This window comes from Giraffa tippelskirchi, chromosome 13 (genome assembly GCF_054371585.1).
Source record: "Giraffa tippelskirchi isolate mGirTip1 chromosome 13, T2T-mGirTip1v1.2.pri, whole genome shotgun sequence".
Taxonomy (NCBI): Eukaryota; Metazoa; Chordata; class Mammalia; order Artiodactyla; family Giraffidae; genus Giraffa; species Giraffa tippelskirchi.
The window spans coordinates 58,422,527-58,442,230 of record NC_137287.1 but is presented as its reverse complement, the minus strand read 5'-3'; positions in this window follow the sequence as shown (position 1 = coordinate 58,442,230).

Below are 19,704 nucleotides of genomic sequence, written 5' to 3'. Positions count from 1 at the left end.
TGGGGTCGCTAAGAGTCGGACACGACTGAGCAACTTCACTTTCACTTTTCCCGTTCATGCACTGAAGAAGGAAATGGCAACCCACTCCAGTATTCTTGCCTGGAGAATCCCAGGCATGGCGGAGCCTGGTGGGCTGCCGTCTATGGGGTCGCACAGCGTCGGACACGACTGAAGCGGCTTAGCAGCAGCAGCAGCATATCCACTGAGTCGGTGATGCCATCCAACCTTAGCAAGGACTGTATTGCCTTAACAAGGACTTTCAGTATAATGTTGAAAAAAGTAAAACAGACTTAACATTTGACCGTGTATCTGATATTAGTGGAGATAGATTCAATTTTCTCATCATTAAGTTTTATGTTAGTGATAGGTTTTCTGTAGAGTTAATTAACCTCTTTATTTATTATGCAACATCTTTTTTGATCCATGATGAATTCCTTTGCTCTTTATTGTGCTGTGTCTAAAAATAATATATCTATTTCTTTTCCTTGTCCTTCTTTCTACTGATTAGTGTTAGCATGGTATATTTTCTCCACCCTTTAACAGGTAAACTATTTGTGTTATTTATAATTATAGTTTTTTATAGACAACATGAGTAGTAAATAATGTTTTTTGACCCACTCTCACAATCTGTGAATTAAATTGGTGCATTTAGACAATTGACATTTAAAATGATTATTGATATAGTTGGATTCATGCTTATCATATTTCTTATCATTTTCTATTTGTTACCCTTATTTTTGTTCCTATTTTTGTCTTCATAGTTTTTCCTGCCCTTGGTTATTTTAATTGAATGTTTTGCATTCCATGTTGTTCTTGTTCTATCACTAAGTCATGTCCAACCCTTTGAGACTCCATGGACCACAGCACACCAAGCTCCTCTGTCCTTCACTATCTCCCAGAGTTTGGTCAAATTCATGTCCATTGAGTCAGTGATGCTATTTAACCATGTCTTCCTCTGTCACCCCCTTCTCCTTTTGCCTTCAGTCTTTCCCAGCATCAGGGTCTTTTCCAATGAGTCAGCTCTTTGCTTTAAGTGGCCAAAGTATTGGAGCTTCAGCTTCAGTATGAATCCTTCAAATGAATATTGAGGGTTGATTTCTTTTAGGATGGACTGGTTTGATCTTCTTGATGTCCAAGGGACTCTCAAGTCTTCTCTAGCACCACAATTCAAAAGGATCAGTTCTTCAGTGCTCAGCCTTCTTTATGGTCCAACTCTCCCACCTGTACATGACTAATGGAAAAACTAGCTTTGACTATACAAACTTGGTCGGTAAAGTGGTATCTCTGCTTTTTAATATGCTGTCTAGGTCTGTCACAATAAACTGTGGAAAATTCTTAAAGAGATGGAAATAACAGACCACCTGACCTGCCTTTTGAGAAATCTGTATGCAGGTCAGGAAGCAACAGTCAGAACTGGACATGGAACAACAGACTGGTTTCAAATAGGAAAAGGAGTACGTCAAGGCTGTATATTGTCATCCTACTTATTTAACTTATATGCAGAGTACATCATGAGAAATGCTGAACTGGAGGAAGCACAAGCTGGAATCAAGATTGCTGGGAGAAATATCAATAACCTCAGATATGCAGATGACACCACCTTTATGGCAGAAAGTGAAGAAGAACTAAAGAGCCTCTTGATGAAAGTGAAAGAGGAGAGTGAAAAAGTTGGCTTAAAGCTCAACGTTCAGAAAACTAAGATCATGGCATCTGGTCCCATCACTTCATGGGAAATAGATGGGGAAACAGTGGCTGATTTTATTTTTCTGGGCTCCAAAATCACTGCAGATAGTGATTGCAGCCATGAAATTAAAGGACACTTACTCCTTGGAAGGAAAGTTATGACCAACCTAGACAGCATATTAAAAAGCAGAGACATTACTTTGCCAACAAAGGTCCGTCTAGTCAAGGCTATGGTTTTTCCAGTGGTCATGTATGGGTGTGAGAGTTGAACTATAAAGAAAGCTGAGCACCGAATAATTGATGCTTTTGAACTGTGGTGTTGGATAAGACTCTTGAGAGTCCCTTGGACTGGAAGAAGATCCAACCAGTCCATCCTAAAGAAGATCAGTCCTAGGTGTTGGAACAACTGATGTTGAAGCTGAAACTCCAATACTTTGGCCATCTCATGTGAAGAGTTGACTCATTTGAAAAGACCCTGATGCTGAGAAAGATTGAGGGCAGGAGGAAAAGGAGACAACAGAGGATGAGATGGTTGGATGGCATCTCCGACTCAATTAACATGGGTTTGGGTGGACTCTGGGAGTTGGTGATGGACAGGGAGGCCTGGTGTGCTGCAGTTCATGGGGTTGCAAAGAGTCAGACATGAGTAAGCGACTGAACTGAACTGAACTTGGTCTGTCATGGCTTTCCTTCCTAGGAGCAAGTGCCTTTTAATTTCACCATCCACAGTCACCGTCCACAGTGATTTTGGAGGCCAAGAAAGTAAAATCTGTCACTGCTTCTGCCTTTTCCCCTTCTATTTGCTATGAAGTTATGGGATTGGGTGCCATGATCTTAATTTTTTAACGTTGAGTTTTAAGCCAACTCTTTCACTTAACGCACATACACACACACACACGCATATATCATACATACATATGTATATGGCAATCACTCACAAAACCATGGGAAAAGTAAACTCTGTGTCTTTAGTATTGTATGTTAGTAGAAACTGGCTCATGCTATTGTCTAATCATAAAAAAAAAACAGATTTCTCAAAATTCATAGATATTATCACAATATTTTCTCTGCTATTATTCTAAGTACTCTTCTAAACTCAAACATGATCAACATCTGCTGATAATCCAGGTAAACTTCTCCCTTGAGGCCATTTCTAATTTTATTCCGTCTCACTTGAAGTTAATGGTGTCAGACTTTATTTTTTTGGGCTCCAAAATCACTGCTGATGGTGACTGCAGCCATGAAATTAAAAGACGCTTACTCCTTGGAAGGAAGGTTATGACCAACCTAGATAGCATATTTAAAAGCAGACACATTACTTTGCCAGCAAAGGTCCATCTAGTCAAGGCTATGGTTTTTCCAGTGGTCATGTATGGATGTGAGAGTTGGACTGTGAAGAAAGCTGAGTGCCAAAGAATTGATACTTTTGAACTGTGGTGTTGGAGAAGACTCTTGAGAGTCCCTTGGACTGCAAGGAGATCCAACCAGTTCATCCTAAAGGAAATCAGTCCTGGGTGTTCATTGGAAGGACTGATGTTGAAGCTGAAACTCCAATAGTTTGGCCACCTCATGCGAAGAGTTGACTCATTGGAAAAGACCCTAATGCTGGGAAGGACTGGGGGCAGGAGGAGAAGGGGACGACAGAGGGTGAGATGGTTGGATGGCATCACCGACTCGATGGACATGAGTTTGGGTAAACTGTGGGAGTTGGTGATGGACAGGGAGGCCTGGCGTGCTGCGATTCATAGGGTTACAAAGAGTCGGACATGACTGAGCGACTGAAATGAACTGAACTGAACGGAACTGAAGTTAATCCTTTGAATTACTCATTTTCCTCCCACGGTTTCTTGAACAAATTGTAGCTTAATGTTATTATTCATTAGTAAATATTGAGTCCCTATAATGTGTCAGACCCTATTCTAAGTAATGATGACACGCTGTCTGGATAAAAATAGAAAAATCCACAAGCTAAGGAAATCTACATGCTAGTCAATAGACTATCAGATGGAGACAGGCAACAAGCAAGAAAAGTAAATAAATTGTATATTGGAAAATAATAAGAATTCAAGAGAAAATTAAAACAGTGAAATTTCTTTTCTTCTTACTTGTCTTTTGACCTATGGAATTATAGGGCCTCCTCTTCACTTACTCAACCATAGTTTACCAAACTTTTCTTTATTCAACCATCTACTTCCTTTCCGAGTAAAATATATCTTCACAAAGTTCAAGATTCTCAAAGCATGTCTCTGAGGTAACTGCTGACCACACCCTGCTTTGTGCCAGTGGATGATTTGTCTCAGATCATACTTTAGAAATAGTTGACTAAGACCATAATGGTGATATTTTAAAAAGTATTAGGGATAGATTTGGATTCACCAGAATGTGTTGCTCATTGAAGTTAATACACTTTGCATTTACTATGATGTATTAGGTGTTCATGTTCTTTATGCAACTTTCCAACATGCTCTGAATAAGATGAAGACCTTGAGATGGTCTTAATGGAGATGATTTTAGAGTTCAGTCCACGATTAAGTAGAGGAGAAATAGATATACCATATTAGATTATTATAATATAAAGTGGGTGTGGATAGCATATCTTAAAGCACATTAATAGAATACACAGTGTATTGGATGTGTTTCACCAATTTCATCCACATTTTGAATTTAAACTCTAGGATGGAAGTTCCAAAAGGCACCTCACTTGGTTTTCTAGATCCTTGAATCACACAGAAAATAGAAATAGCTGCAATTTTATTTTCCCAAAATAGCAGCATTCAGTCAGAGTGCTCTAAGATGTTGATTCCCAAAACCTATTAAAAAAGTCTTCAGAGAATTAAATTATGTTTAAATTGAATGAGTGTCATTTTCTGTGTGCTCGCCTTGCCCTTCTAACCCTGGTGAAGCTGAATGCAATAACCTATGAGAGTTCTGGTCACGGGTTGAGTGCTGCACTAATGATCAAGGGTCAGAGCTTTCATTTTTGTCCTAGATATACTTAAGCCTCTGGTATTTCCAGGCTTCAAAAGCTCTTAGCACAACAGGAGTTCTTAACCTTACATGATGTGTGTTTTATTTTTAATCCTTGTTTCTCCTTGTTTGACAGGCAAAAGTCCTGTGCCTGGGTCATTTTCTGAGACTTTCTTGTTCTTCTTCCCCAAATGCCCAGCAATTGGCAGATAATGTTTACCAGGTCACTCTGCCTTCCATGTGCAAAGCAGCTTTTCTCTAGTGTAGGTGGGGGTGTTGCCGTAAGGATGGTTGCTAAACCATCACCATGTTTTAAGCCATGTAGGTAGGGAGATCAAAGCTGAATTGAGGTTCAACTTCAAACTCCATACTTAAGTTGAATTCAGATTTGACAGTCTCTTGATATAATATATTATTCTCAGAGATATGTATGTGTATCTCAGAGATAAAAATATGCATTATTAAAAATCTCCATCTATTTTTACATTAAAATTAATTTGTATAATGCATTACCTTGGATAATTATTAAAAATAATGTGAAGAAAAATTGCAATGGCTAGACAGAATAGCTAATCAGCATAGCAAGTATTGTTACTATTGTGTGGTAAAATTTTTCTTAGAGAACCAGAAGTGGGTAAACAGGAAGTGTTAGACATAAGTACCAAATATATATGTGTGTGTGTGTATGTATCTATATATATATATAATTTTTTGCAGTGGAAATGCTTGCAAAACTCAAGTCCAATTAAATCATAGTCAGCAACACTTACCAATTTTTGACAGAAGTATTCAGGGTCTTGCAATGAAAATATTTCCATTGTGCATATATAATTAATGTCTATTTGTCCAGCCAGCGTATATGTCTATTTGTCCAGCCAGCATATATAATTAATGTCTATTTGTCCTTTTGTGGGAGTGAAAGAACCTTGAACTTTCTCAAGATTATTTCTCAGGAGTCAAACTTCAGTAACTAAAGGTTTTCACCCTGAGATACATTTTAAAAGCCAAAATTTGCAAAACAGAAATAGAGATATTGACCTAGAGAACAAACATGGACACCAAGGGGGGAAAGGGAGAAATGGGATGAATTGGGAGATTGGGATTGACATATATACACTATTGATACTGTGTGCAAGTAGATAACTAATGAAAAACTACTGTTTAGCACAGGAAACTCTACTCAGTGCTCTGTGATGAACTAAATGGGAAGGAAATCTCAAAAAGAGTGCATATATGTATATATATATATGGGGCTTCCCAGGTGGCGTTAGTGATAAAGAACCCACCTGCCAATGCAGGAGACCTAAGAGATGTGGGTTCGATCCCTAGGTTGGGGAGATCCCCTGGAGAGGGACATGGCAACCCACTCCAGTGTACTTGCCTGGAGAATCTCATGGGCAGAGGAGCCTGGCGGGCTACAGTCCATAGGATTGCAAAGAGTTGGACATGACTGAAGCAAGGTAGCATAAACGCATGTATACATATAGTTGATTCACTTTTCTGTACAGCAGAAAGTAATGCAACATTGTCAAGTGACTACGCTGCTGCTGCTGCTAAGTCGCTTCAGTCATGTCCGACTCTGTGCGACCCCATAGACGGCAGCCCACCAGGCTCCGCCGTCCCTGGGATTCTCCAGGCAAGAACACTGGAGTGGGTTGCCATTTCCTTCGCCACAAGTGACTATACTCCAATAAAAATTAATTAATGAGACAAATAATCACCAACTCTAATGTCTAGCACATAGTAAAAACTAAAAATGAAATGCTAATTCTTGAATAAACTTTTTGTTTTTTTTTAAAAAAGAAAGACAAATATTACTGAGGGAGTATCTCTCTCCAATGTCTTCCTTCATAGCTGTGGTGTTGTTTAGTGTGGCTCTGGAATCTTCCTTTTCTTCTTCTTCTCATCAGGTTTAAATAAATTTAAAAAATAAATAAAAAGAAAAAGAAGCGTGGGGAATCTCTTCTCCTGAGTGGCCTTAGTTACTTATTCTGGTTTTCATATCCACATTAAAGGAAACTGTCCCAGTTTACATGTAAACAGAACAAATATCTGTCTTTTCTATATAGGATAGAGTCTATTTTTAAGCACAAACCCCTCTGAAACCAATTAATACTAGGTATCTGACCTACATAATGGATTCTGAACTCCTTATTTTATTTTTCTCCTTTTTGCTTTTAAAGCAACACAATGGTTCATACATTTTTGTATTGATTTCATGGGTAATTTGCTCTGTGTGTACATATCACCTGAAACAAATTTACAGCAAAGCTCTTTAATCAACATTTTTATACTACTAAATACTTTTAAGAAGTATTTCCCATACTGCTGGAGTCCATTTATATATCTGAGCTGGCAATGTTAAATGTCTCCAGCCACAAGTGTTGATTCCACAGTAAATCTGGCAAGCATATTCCCTCTTCAGAAAAGTTGTAAATAAGATAAAACAAAAAAAGGCAAGAAAACAAAATGTGTTCCTTATTCCTCTGTACTCAGTCTCTGCCCTTTCTTTTTTTGGTGGCCTCTCTCTCACAGAGAAGCATTCCTCTGTGATCTTGCTCTTGGGTGTTTCCCATTGTGATCACTGTGTGGATAAACAGTCCCCACATTTGGGTTTGTTCCACCCCTAGCTCTCTGCATTTTGCAAGAAAACCTTCTTCTGAAAGAAAATTTCAAGAGCTACTCCTAAATAAAACAATCTCTAGAGGTGCAATTTTCAGCATCATGCTTAGTGCTGGAAAACATAATTTTGTTAAAGAGAAAATGATTCAGGGACTTCAGAATTCAGATGTGTGCATAAATACTTGCTATATTGTAAATAAAACACTTTTAAAGGATTGCAAATCTTTTGTATTTTTGTTGAATGCTTGGTAGAGCAGAAATTTTACGGAGTCACAGTAATTATTACATAAGATTATTTAACCACACACTTTTTAAAATCCCAGAATGATTTCTGGTATTTTTGTGTTTTCTTTGTAGAATCATATTTATGTAAAGAAGACTGACCCATGGGCTTTATGTCTTAACTGTGTATCTTCTGTTTTTGTCTTTGTGTGCCTCCTTTATAATATTGGTAAACATTTAAGGGAAGAATGTGAGAGTTGGACCATAAAGAAGGCTAAGCGCTGAAGAACTGATACTTTCAAAATGTGATACAGGAGAAGACTCTTGAGATTCCCTTGAACATCAAGGAGATCAAAACAGTTAATCCTAAAGGAAATCAACCCTGAATATTCATTGGAAGGACTGATGCCGAAGCTGAAGCTCTAATAATTCTTGGCCACCTGATGTGAAGAGCCAACTCATTGTAAAAAAGACCCTGATGCTGGGAAAGATTGAAGGCGGGAGAAGAAGGGGATGACAGAGGATGGGATGGTTTGATGGCATCACTGATACGATGGACATGAGTTTGAGTAGGCTCTGGGAGTTGGTGATGGACAGGGAAGCCTGATGTGCTGCAGTCCATGGGTTCACAAAGTCGGACACGACTGAGTGACTGAACTGAACTGAACTGATTTCTGGCTGTGCAGGGTCTTTGATGCTGCACAGGATTTTCTCTAGTTGCAGAGCACAGGGATTACTCTGTAGTTGTGTTGCACAGGCTCAATAATTATGGTTCCTGGGCTCTAGAGCACAGGCTCAGTAGTTGTGGAACAAGGACTTAGTTCCCCTGTGGCATGTGGGATCTTCCTGGATCAGGGATCAAACCTGTGTCCTGCATTGGCAGGCTGATTCTTTACCATGAAGTGCTTCTTATTTATTCCTGGGTGCTTCTTATCATTCCTTCACAATTGCCTATTTCTCCCTCCATCACCTCCAATGAAAACGTCTTTCTTGAATTTCTTATTCTTTATTTCCACTGTATCTTTTTTCTCTAAATATATGCATTCATGTAAAATATATGTATACATATATAAATGTACTGCCTATGTATTATATATATAAACGTTTAAATATTCTACATAAATAGAACTATGCTGTATTGCAACTTGCTTTTTCCATTCAAAAATGTGTTCATGCCAGTTGGGATGTTGTGTACATGCATGCTGAGTTGCTTCAGTTGTGTCTGACTCTTTGTGACCCTATGGACTATATCCCACCAGGTTCCTCTGTCCATGGGGTTCTCCAGGCAAGAATACTGGAGTCGGTTGCCATGCCCTCTTCCAGGGGATATTCTTGACTCAGGGATAGAACACGCATCTCTTTTGTCTCCTGCATTGATAGATTCTTTGCCACTAGCACCATCTGGGAAGCCCAATTGGAATGTTAAGCAGGTCTTATTTTCCTAAGTGACTGTGACCATCTTTCCCATCATGGCTTTATGCTCTTCTTATCATGTGGCTTTGTGAGTTTTCCTAAGAGGTATCTGGGGATTTGCTCCCCTTGAAACTGGATGGGGGTTTTTGATTATTCTGCCCAATAAATAGAACATAGCAGAAGCAATGCTATGTGATTTCGGAACTAGATCATGAGAAGAAGACAGCTTTCATTCTACTCTCAGTTTTAAGATGCTTGATCATAAGAGGAAACTGAAATGGTGTGGAGTGAATCATGGAGAATAACTAAGACAAGTAGCTGACACCAGGTCTCTGTGGACTTGGGAATGAGCTTGCCCTAAAAGGATACTGTTCCTCAGCCTCCCAGTCTACCAACTGATGCCTCAGACAAGGTAGAGAAGGAGCAAACCATTTCCCCTATGTGTTGTTCAGATTCTGACCCATAAAAACCAAGAGCATTATAAATGATTGTTTTTCATCACTAAGTATTGGAGGAAAATACTATTAAACCATAGTAACTGGCACAACATATATCTTTCTGGTCATTTATTATGATTACTGTACATTAAAATTCTTTGAATATATCATAGCTTATTAATTCATTCTTCTTTTGGTGGACACTTAGTTTGTGTCACTTTTTGCTGCTATGTATAAAGTTGCCAGTAACATTCGTAAACATGTCTCTAGTGTGCTGGTGCAGCGGTTTATATGATGGCATATAATTAACAGTAAAATTGATTTGGCCTCCAAATATGCATATATTAAGTTTTATCAGATATTACCAAATACACAATGAAACTGTACTAATTTATACTTCCACCTGTCATATTGAGTTTTCATTATCCCATTACCTAATTTTCCAATAAAATTTTGATACTTGAATTTACCTATCTTTTGATTATGAAGTAGCATCACCTTTAGCCTAAAGTTCCCTAATTACTCTTGAGATCAAACATCATTTTATGTTTATATTGTGGTGGATTTAATTTATATATATTTCAACATAAACTAATTCATGAATCACTTGTTTAGACCATATGTAACCATATATTTTTCAATATATTTAGTTTCATGTTGTCTAACTTTTTGCCTTGTTGCTATTAAAATATTGATATCTCTATCTTAACTTCATACTTGAGAGTGGCCCCAGCTTTTTGTTTTCTATGCCATAGTTATTTGCTTTTGACATCAAGTTTATATTAAAACTATAAGATGGATTGCCAAGGGATCTCATCTTTACTGTTTCTTCATTTTTAATTCAACAGAATTCACTTTTGAAATTTTCTAGACTATATTTCATTGAATCTATGTTTAATTATAGATTTAAGTACATTAACAATTATGGATCAATTTTCTTGAGTCAGTTCAGTGTATTATATCATGAGTATTTCTCATAAAATGACAGCATATTTCAACTTTTAAAAAAATTGTTATGTTTTAAATGATAGTATGCTTTGTGTCTTGCTTATACATTAAATGTACTCTTGTTACCTGAAAAATTAAATATGATTATTAAGTTATCTGTGTGTGTATCACTGAAGATACTTCAGAAGTCTAATTTTGAATTTTCATTTTTTATTCTTTCTTACATTAGTGATAATTAGTTCTCTTTTGTGTGTTTTTTAATTTGGGATTTTGTACTTAATGCTTAGTGAAGCACTGTTTATTTTCTGTGAAAATATTATGAAGACTGTGATGAGGTAAGAATCTGTAGAAAGAATTTGGAATTATCTCTTCCATTTGTATGGAGTGCTACAGATAAGTGATTAATTTTGGTTTACTTCCATGTTTAAAGTGCCCTGGTTCATTCAAACAGTATGAAATAGATTCTTCAACTCACAGTAGGTATGACCTCCAGTTATGAATTCTGACAACTGTAATGTTTATATACTCCCAGGGCCTACTGTAAAAAACTATCTAATCCTCTCTGTTGATAATAGGCTGAATTTTAATTTCCTTTCTCACCCGGACTATCATTTCAATGTGATGTTGTCATTCCAATATCCTTTTGTTATATGAAGTATCATTTTCAAATCCCACCCCCTCCCCTGCAAAGGTAGGAGGCTTTATCTGCTCTTCCTCTCTTTCAACAGGTCATTAAAATCCAAACTGTAAGTTACAGAGGACAACAGCCCTCTCCAGGGAGGTAGAGCCTCAATGTAACTTTGGTGCACTGATTTTCAATTCTCTTGTCATTTTTTAAAACCTAAGGTTTCTATTTCTTCCTGTAAGTTCTGCTATGTTTTACTCTCATGCTTACTTTGGAGGATATTTACAATATGTAGCTCATCATGTTCCCACGTATGGAGGTCTTAACTCAACCTACAGAGAATAGCCAAAGGAATCATTTCAAAATGAAAAAAAAAAAAAAAAACACACATGCTTAAAATCTTACTGATGCTTCTCCAGTGATCCTTGGATTAAGACAAAGCTTTGCAAAAGGGCTGACCTGGCCCTGTATGCATATTTCTATGTAAACTGTAGCTCTGTTTTGCACTGTATAGTTTATTTGGCATTTTTGTATCCAGGAATTACAGTCTTCCATCATAATTTCCAGTGCTACCAAAGGGCCTTTCTACATGTTCCTATCTCTACCTTGAACATTTGTCCCTCTTTCCTTCCTCTAGTCAATTTCCACTTTCCTTTAAATCTGAGACCAAGTTTCACTTTCTCATGATGCTTACAATATTGTGTTGGTTAACGTATATAGTGACTATTCAAAAACAGTGGCAACTTATTCATGCCAAGAAAGCTAGCGAGATAAGGTGCTCTTATAAACTCTGGACTCACTTGTAGGCACCGACTATGCGTTTATCAGCCATAGCTTAGCAAATACTTTAAGCTCCCTCAGATGGGACAGGCAGAGTCTCCAAAGAACTAAATTGTGGTCTTTGTTCAAGCAAACATTATCACCAGAAATACAGGATGTAGTTAATCAAAAAACTAGCAAGCAGACGAAAGTGATGGAGAATCTGGTTGTATGACTAACAAGTATGGTTAAGAAGATACCTAATTATATCTGCAGTTCCATGTGCAGATAGCAGAATCCATCCACAGCCATCTGCCTCAGAGAAAGAGGGAATGGCAAAGCCAAGAAAGAGTTCAAGTTCAGATTCCTGGAAACATTTTCCTGGAAGCAGAATTTGGAATAGTATTAATAATTCAAATAGTAAGTCTAGTGTTATAACTGGGCTTATCAAGGAGGGGAAAAGAAAGAAGCATATCTGGGATTGGAACATGTATACAAATGCACCATATTTAGAAGAGAGACCCAGTAAGAGTGAGTTGAGGTTTGGAGGTCAGCAAGTGCCTCTACAGGTTAGCACTAATGCACCAGAACTCAGGTCATCCTATTATGAAGAATGACTCTATCTTAAATCCTATGAGACTGTCAGTAGAATATTTTGGTCCCAATTTAACGCACAAGAAATCTTTATTTTCTCTTTCCTCCTTGCTTCACAAAGTTAGTTCCCACATTCCTTCAGATCTCAGTTCAAACTTTACTCTCTCAAGAAAGCCTTTCCTGAATTCCTAAGTTGGTCCCAGTCCCTCCTCCCCTATGTTTGCATCAGTTCATTCAATAAGGTATTAGTATACTTATTCCTTGGCATACTTATTAAAACACAGATATTAATGTGTGAGCTAGTGACACAGAAGTGAATAATATATTGTCCTTGTCCTGGGGATGTCTCTGTCTGAAACACTGACTGTGGGTGACTGTGTAGACAGAAAGGAACTGTGAGCTTTAATTACATGTTTCATCGTCTCTAGGTATTGGAGGGCCAGCTAGGGAAGACGAAAGACAACAGAAATGAGTTTAGGAAATGTTACTAGAAATAGTATTTGCACAATCCTGAAACACAAAAGTAACCTCCAGTCAATCCCTGAGGTTTATACCACACAGGAAAAGCAAGGGGTACTAGGAAAGCAAAGGGTAATAGACCCCCACCAGTGGGGTCTGCAGATCTGTTGACATACACTCACTTTTAATTACTTTCCATTTAGAACCAGACCCTGAAAAACAGGCCTATTAAAAATGGCACGTTTTCTATATTTCAGTAACAGCTTGAGTGGGAAATTTCTGACTTCTAATATCTGAAGAAAAGATATGAATAAATTAGTTGCAAATTAGTTGCCATGTTTTAAAATCCTCCCCACCCCCGGCCATGGACATGAGATGAGATTATCTTGCAGGAATGTGAGATTCTTGCTAATTCTATAGCTATATGGTAAATTCGCAATTAGGAAAAACACTTTCCATCACAGAGCAGGCAAGAGGAGAAAGCACTGATTCAAAACACAAAAGCCCTTCCTGCTCTGGCGTGGATCCTCCATCAGGAAAAACCAGGTTGGATCATGACAGGTGCCTTTTTGCCAGAACCTGGATTCTTATAATGTGTGAGATGCTTTCTCCTTGTAATTACTGATAATGCTGCTGGATGAACTGGAGAATTAGGTGAATTAGATACCACAACTCTCTATTGCAGGACCTGGAAGGCAGCAGCCCTGCCATTTACATCACAGAGACTTCAAGTGCAATTTTTGGCTCAGCACACCCTGTTCTCATTTTCATTGTTACCCTTTCTCTCTTCATCTGCCCTGTGAAATATCCTTTTCACATCGTCATGTCATCTGCACTGTTTAGAACTGTTATTCAAAATCAATACTGCTACTGCATCTAAACTTTCCCTTCAGAACATTCATCATTTGCCCATTATGAATAATGAAATAACTGCTTTATGTTTTTAGGCATTGCTTATTTTACCCCAGGAATGAGTTAATCCATCAAAAATGCCTGGTTGCTTGACATTTAACCTAGAAAAGCAGTTATGCTATGTATAAGTCAGTTCAGGCTACTATACAGAATAGCCTAAGCTGGGTGGCTTAAACTGTGAATATCTATGTTGTGAAGTTTGGAAATCAGGAAGTCCAAGTTTAAGATGCTAGCTGATTTGGTTCTTGGTGAGAACTGTCTGGGGATTGCCAGGTGGAGCAGTGGTGAAGAATCCACATGCCAATGGAAGAGACATGGGTTTGATCCCTGGGTCAGGAAGATCCCCTGGAGTAAAAAACGGCAACCCACTCCAGTATTCTTGCCTGGAAAACCCCCTGGAGGGCTGCAATCCATGGGGTCACAAAGAATTGGACACAACTGAGCACGCACGCAAGCAAGAGCTGTCTCACTGGTTTGCAGATGGCTGCCTTCTTGCGGTGTCTTCACATGGTGGAGAGAGAGACAGTAAGCTCTCTAGTTTCTGATCGTAAGGGCACTAATTCCATTATGGGGACTCCATTCTTATGACCTCATTAAAGTTAATCACCCTACAAAGAGCTCACCCTAGAATACCATCACAGGGAGGGTTAGGTTTTAACATATGAATTTGGGAGGAACACAGACATTCAGTCCATAATGCAGTGGGACAGCAAACCATCACCACTCTGCTTCAGGTCAGTCCAGGCATTCAGAATCCTGTGATCAATTAAGTAATCACTAATACCCAGAGCCTGGAAGACCACCTCCTCTGGCAGAACATTTTTTGTTTGTGAAGTTTCAATATATTTTTTCAAAGCCTTTCCTTGGATTCAGAAATAAATTTCATATGTATTATTCAGATTACTTCAAACATTTTTTTTGAAAGCTGTTAATTCTGCAAAGCTCCAAGTATGTCTTATATAGTCAGCCCTTTCAGATCTCATTTAAGTGAACCTGCTTCTTACTTTGCAATCAGTTGTCTATTCCTTGTGAGCAATACACTTTTTTTCTTCATCTTTTGTGGTCTGTTATTTCTATATTTAACAGTTTGGCCCAGTTTCTCCCATCTAGCTAAACTGAAGCATTCAAGAGTTACTTTGGATTAACTCATTGAGGTTAAAAAGCTTGCCTGACCTTGCTTTGAAAGTTTTTTGAAGACATTGAATTGGAAAAGTAAATTGCTGTTCCCTCATTATCCAGATCTTCCCACTGAAAAGAACTGTGCTTAATTCTAACCTTGCATCCCCTGAAGTTTGAGTGGGTTCAAATCTCAGTATATATTCCCTTTTAATTCAAGTTGCCATGAAGAACTGACACCTCCAGGTGCTGTTAGCCTTTCTAAAATTACCACCAATCTCTTTAGCATTTGCAACCATAGAAAGAAAAGTAACCAGGTGTCCTACTGAGCTGAGATTGGGGTGAGGGAGGGAAAAACCTGTAAAAGCCTTGTGTCTATTTGCTCAAAATTAATGTAGGAATGTTTCCTAAAGTAAAGTTTCAAGGTCTCTCTTCAGAACAGTTTAAATAAATTCAAGCAGCAAAACAAGGGGAGAATAATGTATATTGGTGTCACTTTTTAAAATCCTCCTGAAAATTAAGGGAAATTATGTTTCATGTTCTCTGATTGGTTTGTACAGAAGAAATCTGGAAGTTCGCACAAACTCTGCCTGAGTTTTAATTCCAGTTTTTTTTTATTTGAATGAAAACAATATCAAAGAGAAAAATTAGGCTGTAAAAAATACTGAAAAATGCTCTCATGTAGAGATTACTGAATTACATAATAATTTTTCTTTAAATAGAATGCAAATAAAATCTCCACTGCTAGGGAAACAATAATGCAATGAAATAAGGCATCAATATTACCACAAGAGAAACATAATGGAAAATATTTCTGTTGTTTATTCTTATGAAAAATATTATCCTCAACTATGATCCTACTTTACACATTTTATAGAAAAGATCAGGGTGCCTTAAAAAGTGGAAATCCTTCCTTGGGTTTATTTAACAAGAAGTTTTCTTTTTGAAGCTTCATTTCAAAGGCAGATAAATGGAGACCTCCAGGTTAAGAGAGGTGATTGAAGCCATATCATAGAATCTCTCTCTTACAACAGCCAACAAATACAGTCAAAATTCCAAAAATATTACAAAGAATATAGAAGCCAAGTCAAATCAACAAATTAAATTTTAAAAAAATGAAAAAAATAGGAAACAAGGAAATAAATGTAATATTCTTGGGGGGAAAAGATCCTTAACAATTTTCATATTTCCTGAGAGGAGTACTTATGAGTTAACAAATCCCCAAGCATGAGAAGAAGTCTGGGTACCCTCCCTTATCTTTCTTTCAACTGGGGAGTAAGGAAATGAATATTGGAAATGAGGTGAGGATAAATAAAAAAAGAAAAATAAAGTAGATATTCTGTTATGCAAATAATAATTTTTGAGTGACTCAGGTTTTAGATGCTTGCTCCTTGGATGGAAAGATATGACAAATCTAGGCAGCATATTAAAAAGCAGAGACGTTACTTTGCTGACAAAGGCCTGTGTGGCTTTTTCAGTAGTCATGTACAGATATGGGAGTTGGACTATAAAAAAGACTGAGCACTGAAGAATTGATACTTTCAAAGCTGTGGTGCTGGAGAAGACTCTTGAGAGTTCCTTGGACAGTGAGGAGATCAAACCAATCAATTCTAAAGGAAATCAACCCTGCATATTCATTGGAAGGACTGATGCTGAATATGAGACTCCAGTACTCTGGCCACCTGATGCAAAGAGCCAACTCATTGGAAAAGACCCTGATGCTGGGAAAGATTGAAGGTAAAAGGAGAAGGGGGCAGCAGAGGATGAGATGGTTAGATAGCATCAGCAACTCAATGGACATAAATTTGAGCAGACTCCAGGAGATACTGAGTGACAGGGAAGACTGTTGCACTGCAGTCTATAGGGTTTACAAAGAATTGGACACGACTTAGAGACTGAACAACAACAACAGGTGTTAGATAAATCTGAAACTTGAATCTATCCCTCCAGCTATGATATCTGCTGTCCAAGTGTATAAAGTGAATCTTGGTTACAGAATAGATTTAATTGTCTCACAAGTGAGAGCAGAAGCCACATTGTCTGACACCAACAAAAGACCATACCACTTCAGCTCTTATACCCACTGACCTTCTCCTAATTGAGAAGAGCTGAGTGCATAGAATAAAAGTAATCACCTTTAAGCCATAATTTAGACAGAAAAACAAGTCTCAGATATAATTGTAAATATTAAACATTTAAAATTTCACACTCTTGTATCAGAGCAAGCAGAAGCTTTTCAAAGAAATTCCCTAATCATTGGAAGATGAAGAGAAATCACATTACTCCTATGGAAATAAAGTATAGGAAGGCAGAAAAGAAGGAAGGAGGTGGTGAGAGCATGATGAAATAAAGAGTGCCTAGAAGAAAACAGACAAAGACTGCCTAGAAGAAAATATAACCCAATGGGCATAGTGAAATTCTTTTTTCTTTATTCCCTATTATGACATCTTATTAAAACTGATTTTAATAAAAATATTTCAAAAAGGAAATAAATAAAAGATAAAATGTTATAAAAAGAGAAATTATAGATCTAACTACATAGATACAGGGCCAAAATAATTTCTCTGAAGAATAACATGACATTAGAATCATCGGAATCGATGGCTATTTTTTTCATTACAGGAAAAATCTTGAACAAATGTAGACAAAAAAGACAAACATGTTAAAACAAATTTTAAAAAACGGTATGACATTGAAAATAAATTAAGCAAAAGTCATTGGTACCTTTGAAGTAGACCACCCAAGAAATGAAGATCAACGTTTCTCAAAACAGAATATAAGAGGAGCTTCTCTGGTGGTCCAGTGGTTAAGAATACACTGACCGATGCAGGGGACACAGGTTTGATCCCTGGTCTAGGAAGATTCCACATGCCTTGGGGCAGCTAAGCCTGTGCACCATCAACTACTGAGCTCTAGAGTCCGAGCTTCACAACAAGAGAAGCCACTGCTATAAAAGCCTGTGCACTGCAGCGAAGAGGAGCCCCTACTCGCTGCAACTAGAGAAAGCCTGAGCACAGCAATAAAGACCCAGCACAGCCAAAAATAAATACATAATAACTAAGTCTTTAAAAAATAGTATATAAGGACGGAGTTTTCCTGAAACGAAGATCTCAATTTGCTGCTTAAAAAATCATGACAAATACCAGGAATATTGTTTTCAGGCATTTACAGGAGGACAAGCCATCTACAAGAGGACCAATATCACAGAAACCTCAGAACTCCTCACAATATTTTTTATAGCTAGAAGACAGTAGAACAGAGTTTGCTGAGATCCTAAAATATTTTTAATAATGCATAGAAAAATTGATATATTATGCAAATGTACAATGAAATTTACTAATATTGGACCCAATTTTGATCTTCTCTTATGTTATTCTTCTTTTATTTCACAATATGGTTTCTTTATATTCTTGACAATATTTCCTTCCAGATCAAACTTGCAGCATAACACTATACCTAATATATCTAAGAATACAAAGAGGTGGTCAAGGTCCAAAGACATTAGAGGCTGACAAGGTTGCTTTCATTCAGTGACCCAGCAAGCAGACAGGACTAAGATACAAGACAAATAAGAATGACAGTACGTGGACACAGCTTTAGGGCACCTCCCTAGGTCCGACAATCAATGCAGCCTGTGTGGAGCGAGTATCATATCAGGTCAGAGGAACTAAAAGTTTGGTCTCACTGTCTAAAATGCCATTAGAGTAGGTGTGGGGCTGGGGTGGGAAAGCAGCATCAGCACTTGACATAAAGACATCATCTCACTGACTGTTCCACCTTCCTCTCTTTTGCTGGTTTTTTTATGCTTATCTTTGACCCCCTCAATATTGAAGGACCCAGTTCTTGGTCCTCTTCTTTTCACTAATGATCCTTCCCAGATATCATGGTATTTTCCATGATTCCATAATGTACTGAAAATATTTTCAGCATAATGACAATGAACGTGTTACATAAGTGAATTGGGAGATGATGGCTAGCCACAATTTTGAATCAATGATACCCTTTTATTAACATCAGGGCTTCCCTTGAGGCTCAGCTGGTAAAGAATCCACCTGCAATGCGGGAGACCTGGGTTCAATTCCTGGGTTCCCCTGGAAAAAGAAATGGCAATCCACTCCAGTATTCTTGCCTGGAGAATCCCATGAACATAGGAACCAGGCAGGTTACAGTTCATGGGATTGCAAGAGTCAGACATGACTTAGCACTATCTTTCTTTATCTTTTATTAATATCAAGTCAAATAATTGAATGCTGATTATATTTTCTTTAGTAAGTTTTTGGTGAATGACCCTTGTGTTACAATGAGATATCCAATGGCAGAAATATGAAGGCGTTTAGGAAGAAAGAAAGTGAATGAGCTAATGAATAAATAAATAAATAAATAAATAAATTGTTCAAGGTAGATCAATGTCATAGAATGTGAAGACTTTCAAAGAAATCAATCAGTCATCTATTGAATAACATAGGCCACAGTTTCCTTGCTTTATTAAGAAGCAGTTTATCTACTTACTCTTCCCTGACATAAGCTTAAGTATCACCTAAGACATAATTGCATTTTAGGAGAGGTGACAGAATGGTGGAGTTCAGATTATTTTGTAAATAATAAGGCAAACTCTCTGAAATTTTTTACTTGTTTTTTTTTTTTTTTTGTCCTTGAGGAAGCAGGTTAAAAGTTCAGTAGGTCTATCAGAAAACTTTTTTTTTTTTTTGTTTGGTGTATGACAGTTGCTTTAAAATGGGTTTTATTCTTCTCAGGAGGGAAAATATCAATGTCATGTGGTACTTGGGTTGCTATGGCAACTATACTTTTTTTTTTTTAATAACAGTTTGAACTGGCTCTTAAACCTGAGCAACACCCTGGCCTCCTGAGGAGTAATTGCTGCCTCACCAGAGCTCAGCACTTAATCCCACTCCCCTTCTTTTCATCTCCCACGTCCAGGCTTTTATT